This window comes from Nylanderia fulva, unplaced genomic scaffold, assembly GCF_048542155.1.
Source record: "Nylanderia fulva isolate GAGA-0341 unplaced genomic scaffold, ASM4854215v1 Scaffold658, whole genome shotgun sequence".
Classification (NCBI taxonomy): Eukaryota; Metazoa; Arthropoda; class Insecta; order Hymenoptera; family Formicidae; genus Nylanderia; species Nylanderia fulva.
The window spans coordinates 4,091-12,597 of record NW_028190762.1 but is presented as its reverse complement, the minus strand read 5'-3'; the positions used below and the strand labels follow the sequence as shown (position 1 = coordinate 12,597).

The 8,507-nt window shown below is 54.3% G+C and overlaps 1 non-coding gene and 1 pseudogene across 1 annotated transcript; both read right to left on the bottom strand.

Annotated features, from left to right (window-relative positions):
- Window positions 1-995: 995 nt before the first annotated feature.
- Window positions 996-3,327, bottom strand: LOC146720601 (large subunit ribosomal RNA; annotated as a pseudogene).
- A 1,054-nt stretch (window positions 3,328-4,381) lies between these two features.
- LOC146720600 (5.8S ribosomal RNA) lies at window positions 4,382-4,536 on the bottom strand. The gene has a single exon (XR_014926007.1). It is a non-coding gene; the product is annotated as a 5.8S ribosomal RNA (ribosomal RNA).
- Window positions 4,537-8,507: the final 3,971 nt, after the last annotated feature.

Here is an 8,507-nt window from a genome sequence, read left to right as displayed (position 1 = left end):
GTTGATAAACCGAACGCCTCGATAAACCGCCAAGGCCTCTTCCCTCGCCATCATGCGCTGTTCTTCAGCGCTCCACTGGCGCTTCACCCTCTCGACGTTAATTTCCTCGTTGTATATGGCCTCGTGCGCCCGACGGCGATGAAGACCGAGTCCGTTCTTGGTGCTGAACGCGCGATTGCAATGAGGGCACGGGTACGGCAAGGCATGCGGGGACTCAGGGGCAGGGACAGCCGAGGGCGGTTGTCGACGACGAGCCGCAGCGGGAGGCTGTCGCGAAGGACCAGGGCTGGGTTCAGGAGAGGAAGACGAATGCACGACAGGACCGGCGGCCCGAGGCTGCCGCCGGAGAGAATATCCTTTTTCCTTTGAAGTGCCTGTCGTATGTCGGCTCGAGGGGCTGGCAACCCCACGAACCCAAGCGAGGCGCAAGCGCCCCGCCAAGCCAGAGCCCCGTTGGCCGCCGGTCGAAATTTTCGCCAGCGTTGCCCGACTCTTACCACGAGGAGGTGGGGATGGCACATGGATCCGCCGGTCGCCCGGACGGAGTCCTTAAGAGAGTCATAGTTACTCCCGCCGTTTACCCGCGCTTGCTTGAATTTCTTCACGTTGACATTCAGAGCACTGGGCAGAAATCACATTGCGTCAACACCCGCGAGGGCCATCGCAATGCTTTGTTTTAATTAGACAGTCGGATTCCCCTAGTCCGTGCCAGTTCTGAGCTGAGCGTTGAATGGCGGCCGAAGAGAACGACCACGACGGCTCGCGCCGCCACGGAAGCCTTGCAGCAAGGAAGATCCGCGGGAGGCCAAGGCACGGGACCGAGCTCGGATCCCGGGACCGGCGCGAGAACGCCGACCGTTCACCTCGCCCAGGCCCGGCACGTCAGCCAGACCCGCTTCCCGACCAAGCCCGACACGCCCCGCTCCTCAGAGCCAATCCTTATTCCGAAGTTACGGATCCAATTTGCCGACTTCCCTTACCTACATTATTCTATCGACTAGAGGCTCTTTACCTTGGAGACCTGCTGCGGATATGGGTACGAACCGGCGCGACACCTCCACGTGGCCCTCTCCTGGATTTTCAAGGTCCGAGGGGAAGATCCGGACACCGCCGCAACTGCGGTGCTCTTCGCGTTCCAAACCCTATCTCCCTGCTAGAGGTTTCCAGGGAACTCGAACGCTTATACAGAAAAGAAAACTCTTCCCGGATCTCCCGACGGCGTCTCCAGGTCATTTTGGGTTACCCCGACGAACACTCTTACGAGGGCCCGAATTGTATGCGGTTCCGCTGCCGGGTTTCGGAATAGGAACCGGATTCCCTTTCGCCCGACGGGCGTGTGTCTTTCGTATAATATTTATTATTATTTCTCGACACTCGAGTATATTGTACGCCGTCATTGACATAGGATTTCTCCTAGGGCTTAGGATCGACTGACTCGTGTGCAACGGCTGTTCACACGAAACCCTTCTCCACGTCAGTCCTCCAGGGCCTCGCTGGAGTATTTGCTACTACCACCAAGATCTGCACCGACGGCGGCTCCAGGCAGGCTCGCGCCCAGACCCTTCTGCGCTCACCGTCGCGACCCTCCTACTCGTCAGGGCTTCGTGACGACGCGAGAGAAGACTAACGCCCGCTCCCGGTTGCCGCCCCACTTGCCGCTGACGGCAGAGTATAGGCTCGACGCTTCAGCGCCATCTATTTTCAGGGCTAGTTGCTTCGGCAGGTGAGTTGTTACACACTCCTTAGCGGATTCCGACTTCCATGGCCACCGTCCTGCTGTCTTAAGCAACCAACGCCTTTCATGGTGTCCCATGAGCGTCGAGTTGGGCGCCTTAACTCTGCGTTTGGTTCATCCCACAGCGCCAGTTCTGCTTACCAAAAATGGCCCACTTGGCACTCTGATCCGAAGATGTTTGTGGCTTCATAATTCAAGAAAGCCAGAGATCTCACCCATTTAAAGTTTGAGAATAGGTTGAGGTCGTTTCGGCCCCAAGGCCTCTAATCATTCGCTTTACCAGATAAGACTCGCGCGCGTTTCGTGCGGAACTGCCGAGTGCCAGCTATCCTGAGGGAAACTTCGGAGGGAACCAGCTACTAGATGGTTCGATTAGTCTTTCGCCCCTATACCCAGTTCCGACGATCGATTTGCACGTCAGAATCGCTACGGACCTCCATCAGGGTTTCCCCTGACTTCGTCCTGACCAGGCATAGTTCACCATCTTTCGGGTCCCAACGTGTACGCTCTGGGTGCGCCTCTTCTCGCGATGAGAACGAGACGCCCCGGGAGTGCGAGGCCGCATCGCGACGCGGCCCATCCTCCCTAGGTCGACGGCCAGGGCCGACCTTCACTTTCATTACGCCTTTAGGTCTCGCGACAAGTCCCAATGACTCGCGTACATGTTAGACTCCTTGGTCCGTGTTTCAAGACGGGTCCTAAGAGTACTCAAAGCAGTAGCGTCGCCGACCGGTATCGGTCTCCCGCGAGACCGCGGGAGACGTTCGCAGGCCTGTCGAAGGTGTACCGTACTGTAACCAACAGCGGGCCAGGACCGGGGACGGCGCGAAGTCCGTAACCTCCGAGTACCGTGGCGCGCGCTTGCGACGGTCTCGACGCACCGTGAATAGTGCGGCCTGATACCTTGCGCGTACCGCCGAGCAGCCGGCCGGGCGACCGAGGGTTTGTCGCGTGCCGTTTTACCGGCGACGCGACAGACACCGCACCCGGGCCGTAGACCGACACCCAGCGGGTCGCGACGTTCTACTTGGGGAGAAGTGCACGACGACGAGCGCCGGACATCGGCGCACGGTAGCGTGCCCGCGCGCGAGCCGCAAGGACTCCGCGGGACATCGCCGACCGACGCGAAGCCAGCGCCGCTGACGATGAATCTCCCCGTTCGATCTTTTGGGTTTCTAAGGTTTACCCCTGAACGGTTTCACGTACTCTTGAACTCTCTCTTCAAAGTTCTTTTCAACTTTCCCTCACGGTACTTGTTCGCTATCGGTCTCGTGGTCGTATTTAGCCTTAGATGGAGTTTACCACCCACTTAGAGCTGCACTCTCAAGCAACCCGACTCTAAGGAGAGATCCTCCCGAGGCGCGCACCGGTCGCTACGGGCCTGGCACCCTCTACGGGTAAGTGGCCCCATTCAAGATGGACTTGGACGCGACGCGGCACCTCGGGATAAGCGGATCCTCCCAAACACCACATTTCCCTGCGGCGGAACCGCGGGATTCGGTGCTGGGCTCTTTCCTGTTCGCTCGCCGCTACTAAGGAAATCCTGGTTAGTTTCTTTTCCTCCGCTTAATAATATGCTTAAATTCAGCGGATAATCTCGCCTGCTCTGAGGTCGTCGCATAGTGAGTTTTCGTAGCCGTTTGCCTCCTCCGCGTCGCTCATCGTCGTCTCTCCTCTATAATATATATTATAAGAGGGAGAGAGAGAGAGCGTCGAACGAGAGAGCAGCAGCGGCAGCACACGAAATACGCGAGAAGGCAAATCGCCGGGGCGCTAACCGCACACACACTCGTTGGTGGTAATGGAGACGATATATCGCGGGGTTCGAGATTCTCGGCTCTCCCTTCTCTTTTATATACGAAATTCGGGCGGAATCGATTCGACGAGTACACGACGCGGCGCGCCGGTCCCCTTTTTTCGCTTTACGAAAATTTCGTGGACTCGGACACGCGGTCGGCTCGCGATTCAAAACCCTTCTCCGTAAAGAGGTAAAGGATTACGAATGCTCTCTCCGCCGGACGACGACGCGCCGTATATTTCTCCGTAATACCGTTATGTGTGCGGGCAAGGGCGCCTCGGCATAAGACGCGCGAGCGCTATCGCACCGAGAGACGCGGCACAGAGTGCGAGAGCAGTCCGGTCAGTCTGTGTGATGTACGGAGAGGAGAGACGGTGAGACAAGCGCTACCTACTTTCGGGAGACAACGACGCACGCGCCGCTCTAGGGAAAGCGGTGCCATTCACCGTTCTGACCCTTTTTTGGCCGTTTGTTGCTCCCTTCGCGCGCGCTCTTACTCTCATCCCATTTCTCCTCGGCTCTCGCGTACACACACGACTTGGATACACAAACACGCTCCCCCTCTTAATTCGCGCAGCATTCTCTGGGCGCGCGTTCGCCAACGTTTTACACGCTTGTGCGCTTCTCCTCCTCATTATTATTATTTCGGTGTGTCATTTCAGACGACGCCAGGATTTGCACCGCGGCCGGTCGGCGCGGCACAGACACCTCGGGCGAACGTCCAACGATCGCTCGTACGCCCATTGTAAGCGTTGCACAGGGCACAGGCGACGCGCGCGCCATTCTCTGGTCGCCCGCGTCGTGGCCGTGCGCGCTTTTTGGACGCAAGCAGTTTAGGGGTACTAAAACGACCCTTAGCCAGGCGTGGTCCGGGAATTGTATCCGTGGACCGCAATGTGCGTTCGAAATGTCGATGTTCATGTGTCCTGCAGTTCACAAGTTGACGCGCAATTAGCTGCGTTCTTCATCGACCCACGAGCCAAGTGATCCACCGTTCAGGGTAATCGTTCGAAATTTTTGCGTTCGCGAAGAAACGCGCTTCTCGTTCAACCATCGTGGTCTCTTCTCTCGGACGAGAGAGAGAGAATAATCGTGGTGGCTCTTCGATCAGCCTGTCCGCGCGCGTCCGAGGACGCGCGCGGACCGCCGCCTCCCGCCAGGGAAGGCTACGGCACAAAGATAGAGTTGTGTGTTTCTCGTTCGGAGCGTCTCTCCCGCAACGGGAGAGCCGGGGCGGAAGCTCTTTGAAGAAACCGTCGGACCGACACAGTTGACAGATTGGTCGAAATATCATCGATCCCTTCTCTGTGTTATATATATATTATAATAATATATGGGGGTCCTCTCGCTCGGCACTCGCGGTCGCACACCGTGTGTTCTCGGCACGCTGACCGCTGCCCCGCGACAACGGGTAGGGCGCGCGTCGACGAACGTCGTGGGTGCTGCACACACGCGTGCGCGGGCATAGGTTACCACCGGTTCGCGCTCAACGCCGAATCGACGCTCTGTGTGTGTGTGGCCGGAGAATGGCACACACACGAGCGTGATCGCGAAGCGTCTCGCTCCGAATCGTCGTCGAACACCGCCGGGCGCGCTGCTCTGCTTGCCGACTACTTTCGGTCAGAGAGGCGCGACGGCGTCCGTCGTTATATCAAAACACAACAACAAATTCCGTCAAATCCGTTATTTTCTTTTTCTCTGAGAGCGCCTTTTCAGCGCGTCCATTCAGTCGCCGACTGCTGCGAGCGCGCGTCTCTCCCAAAAGAGAGGACTCTCGACGCAGAGCAGGACCTCCGGAACGTTAATGATCCTTCCGCAGGTTCACCTACGGAAACCTTGTTACGACTTTTACTACCTTTAGAAGAAAGATGCAACCTGCGGAAATGTGATATTAGAAGTTACGAGTGCAATAAGAAATGTTCTTTGTAGTGACGGACGAGTGTTTGTGCATTGGAAGGCCTTTAGGGTGAAAGAGTTTTTCAGTGTGCTGAGGTGCCACAAGTGCTTCGCATTTGGGCACATGATGCGGCAATGCACCGAAAAGGAAAGACTGTGCCAAAAATGTGGATGTGTAGGACACATGATGAGAGATTGTAAAAAAGAAAGTGTGTGTAGAAACTGTAAGCTGAAAGGGAGCAAATGTGATCACTCGGTTCTGTCCGAAGTGTGTCCGGAATACGTGAGAGCGTTAGAGAGAGAGAAAGCGAGAATAAATGACGAATGAATGGTGCGTGAATGTGGTGCCAGTATAACTGCCAGAGAGCGTATGCGGTTATGTGTGATCTGGGTGAGATGATGCGCGAACGTCGAGTGAGTGTAGCACTGCTGCAAGAACCGTATGAAAGGCATGGACGTGTGTTGGGCTTGCCCATAGGTATGGATGTGATTGTGTGCGAAAGTGGGACGGTGAAAGCAGCAGTGGTGGTAAATGACTCTAGGTTAGACGTGATGTGCGTGAGAGAGTGTACGAATAAGCTTGGAGTGAGTGTGTGGTTGAAGGGGGACTTTGGCGAAATGTATGTGGTGTCCATGTATTGCCAGTATGGTAAGTGTATCGAGCCGTACTTGGCGTACATGGACAGAGTATGTGAGACGGCCGGGAGAAAGCGTCTGCTGATAGGTATGGATGCGAATGCCGTCTCTCCCTTGTGGTATAGCAAGGGTGGAGGCAGCAGAGAGAGTGAAGCGCGTGGTAGAGTGATTGAGGAATGGATGATTGCGAGCGGGATGAATGTTGTTGTTGTTGAATGAGCCAAGCGAGTTATACTCGTTCAGCGGGCCGAATGGGGAGAGTGACATCGATGTCACTTTCGTGAACGGCGTGAATGAAGGGTGCCGGTATGAGTGGGAAGTAAAACCCGACTGGGGTGTGAGTGACCATAACGTATTGTTAATACGGATGGTACACAGAGAGAATGTAGGTACGAATGAGGGCATGCGTAGATGGGTGTGCAAGGACGTAGACTGGGAAGGATATATGTGTGATATGCGAGAGAGTGCGTTAGAGGATACAGCGAGCGCCATAGACGAAGCGGATGCGCAGAGCTGTGTAGAGCGAATGATGAAATGGATCCATAGTGCGAATGATCGATGGATGAAGAGGTGTAAACCTGTGTATGCTAGGAAGCTTGTGTGGTGGACGGATGAGCTTGAGAAACTGAAGAAGGCTGTAGGAAGGAGCAGACGTGCCTACCAGCGTGCGAGAAAGAGGAATGGAAGCAGAGTGGAAGAAAGAACGAATGAATATAAGTATGTTTTGCGGGAGTATAAGGAGGAAATGCGAAGAGTGAAAGAGGAGAATTGGAAGCGATTTGTGTGCGTGACTGGGAAGAGGGATCCATGGAGCGATGTATATAAGGTGTGCATGGGAAAGCGTGATAGGGTAAGATTAAGTGGCATAAAAGTGGGTGATAGAATGACGAGTACATGGAAAGAAAGCGCGGATGAGCTAATAAAGAGATTCTTCCCGGCAGCAAGGACGAACGTGGCGATAGACGCCAGGGGAGACGTGAGGGAGGAAGAAAAGCAGTTTGAATGGAGCGAAGTGGATGTGGCAGTGAGATCGATGAAAGTGGGTAAGGCACCTGGTGTGGATGGTGTGAGTGCTGAGATGTTGCGAGCGATTTGGCGTGCTGTCCCGGTATGGATGAAAAGAATGTATGATGTATGTCTGAATACAGCGTGTTTCCCCCCGGCGTGGAAGACTGCGCGGGTGGTAGTGTTATTGAAGTCGAAGTCCCCCGATAAACCTAGGTCGGACCCTGGGTCTTATAGGCCCATTTGACTGCTGTCCGTGCTGGGGAAAGTGTTGGAGCGAATGATGGTTGGAAGACTCGAGCGAACGATGTGTGGAAGAATGTGTGACGCCCAGTACGGATTCGTAAGGAATCGGTCGACCGAGGATGCATGGAATCGAGTGCATGACTGGGTGAATGGGTCGGAGAGAAAGTATGTGTTAGGAGTGTTCGTGGACTTCAAAGGAGCGTTTGATAACCTAGAGTGGGAATGTGTGATCGAGAAATTGCGTGAGGTTGAATGTGAAGAAATTGAATTATGGAAGAGCTATTTTAGCGGCAGGCGTGTATGCATGATGGGTGCGTGTGACACAGTGTGGAAAGACGTAAAGCGTGGCTGCCCGCAGGGCTCCATTTGTGATCCATTTATATGGAACCTAATGATGGATGAACTGTTGTGGCGGCTGCGTGAGAGTGAATGTAAAGTGGTTGCGTACGATGACTTGTTGTTGGTCGTGGAAGGACAGAGCCGAGCGGAGTTGGAGAGAAAGGGTACTAAGTGGATGAGAATGGTGTACGAATGGGGAGTGAAAGTAGGTGTGAGTGTGTCTGAGAACAAGAATGTGATGATGTTGATGAAAGGTAGTATGGCTGGGACGAGGCCTCCCAATGTACGAGTGAATGATAGATGCGTGAGGTATGCGAGGAGCGTGAAATATCTGGGTGTTTGTGTGAGTAAAAGGATGAACTACAGGTTGCATCTGGAGTGTCTGAGAAAGAAATGTATGAATGTGGTGGGAAAATTAAGACGCGTGTTGAGAAGTGAGTGGGGTTTGCGAAAGAAAGCTGTGACTGTGTTGTATAAAGGTCTGTTCATGTCGTGTGTGATGTATGGAGCGAGTGTATGGTATGGAGTGATGAGATTTGAATATGCGAGGGAGCTCATAAATAGGTGCCAGCGAGTGGTGTTGAGTGCGTGTCTGAATGTATGTAGAACGGTCTCCACGGCGGCCATGCAAGTCCTTATGGGTGGCTTGCCGTGGGACCTGGAGTGCGTGAGAAGAGGAGTGTTGTATAAGGTGAGAAAGGGAATTAGTATGAGTGAGTATAATGTAGTGAATGATAGTGACTTGCGTGAGAGAGGTGTGGAAGGATGTATGGAATTGGTGAGTGAAAGGCTGTATGAGATGTGGCAGAATAGATGGAATAAGTGCGAGAAAGGAAGAGTGACGTATGAATT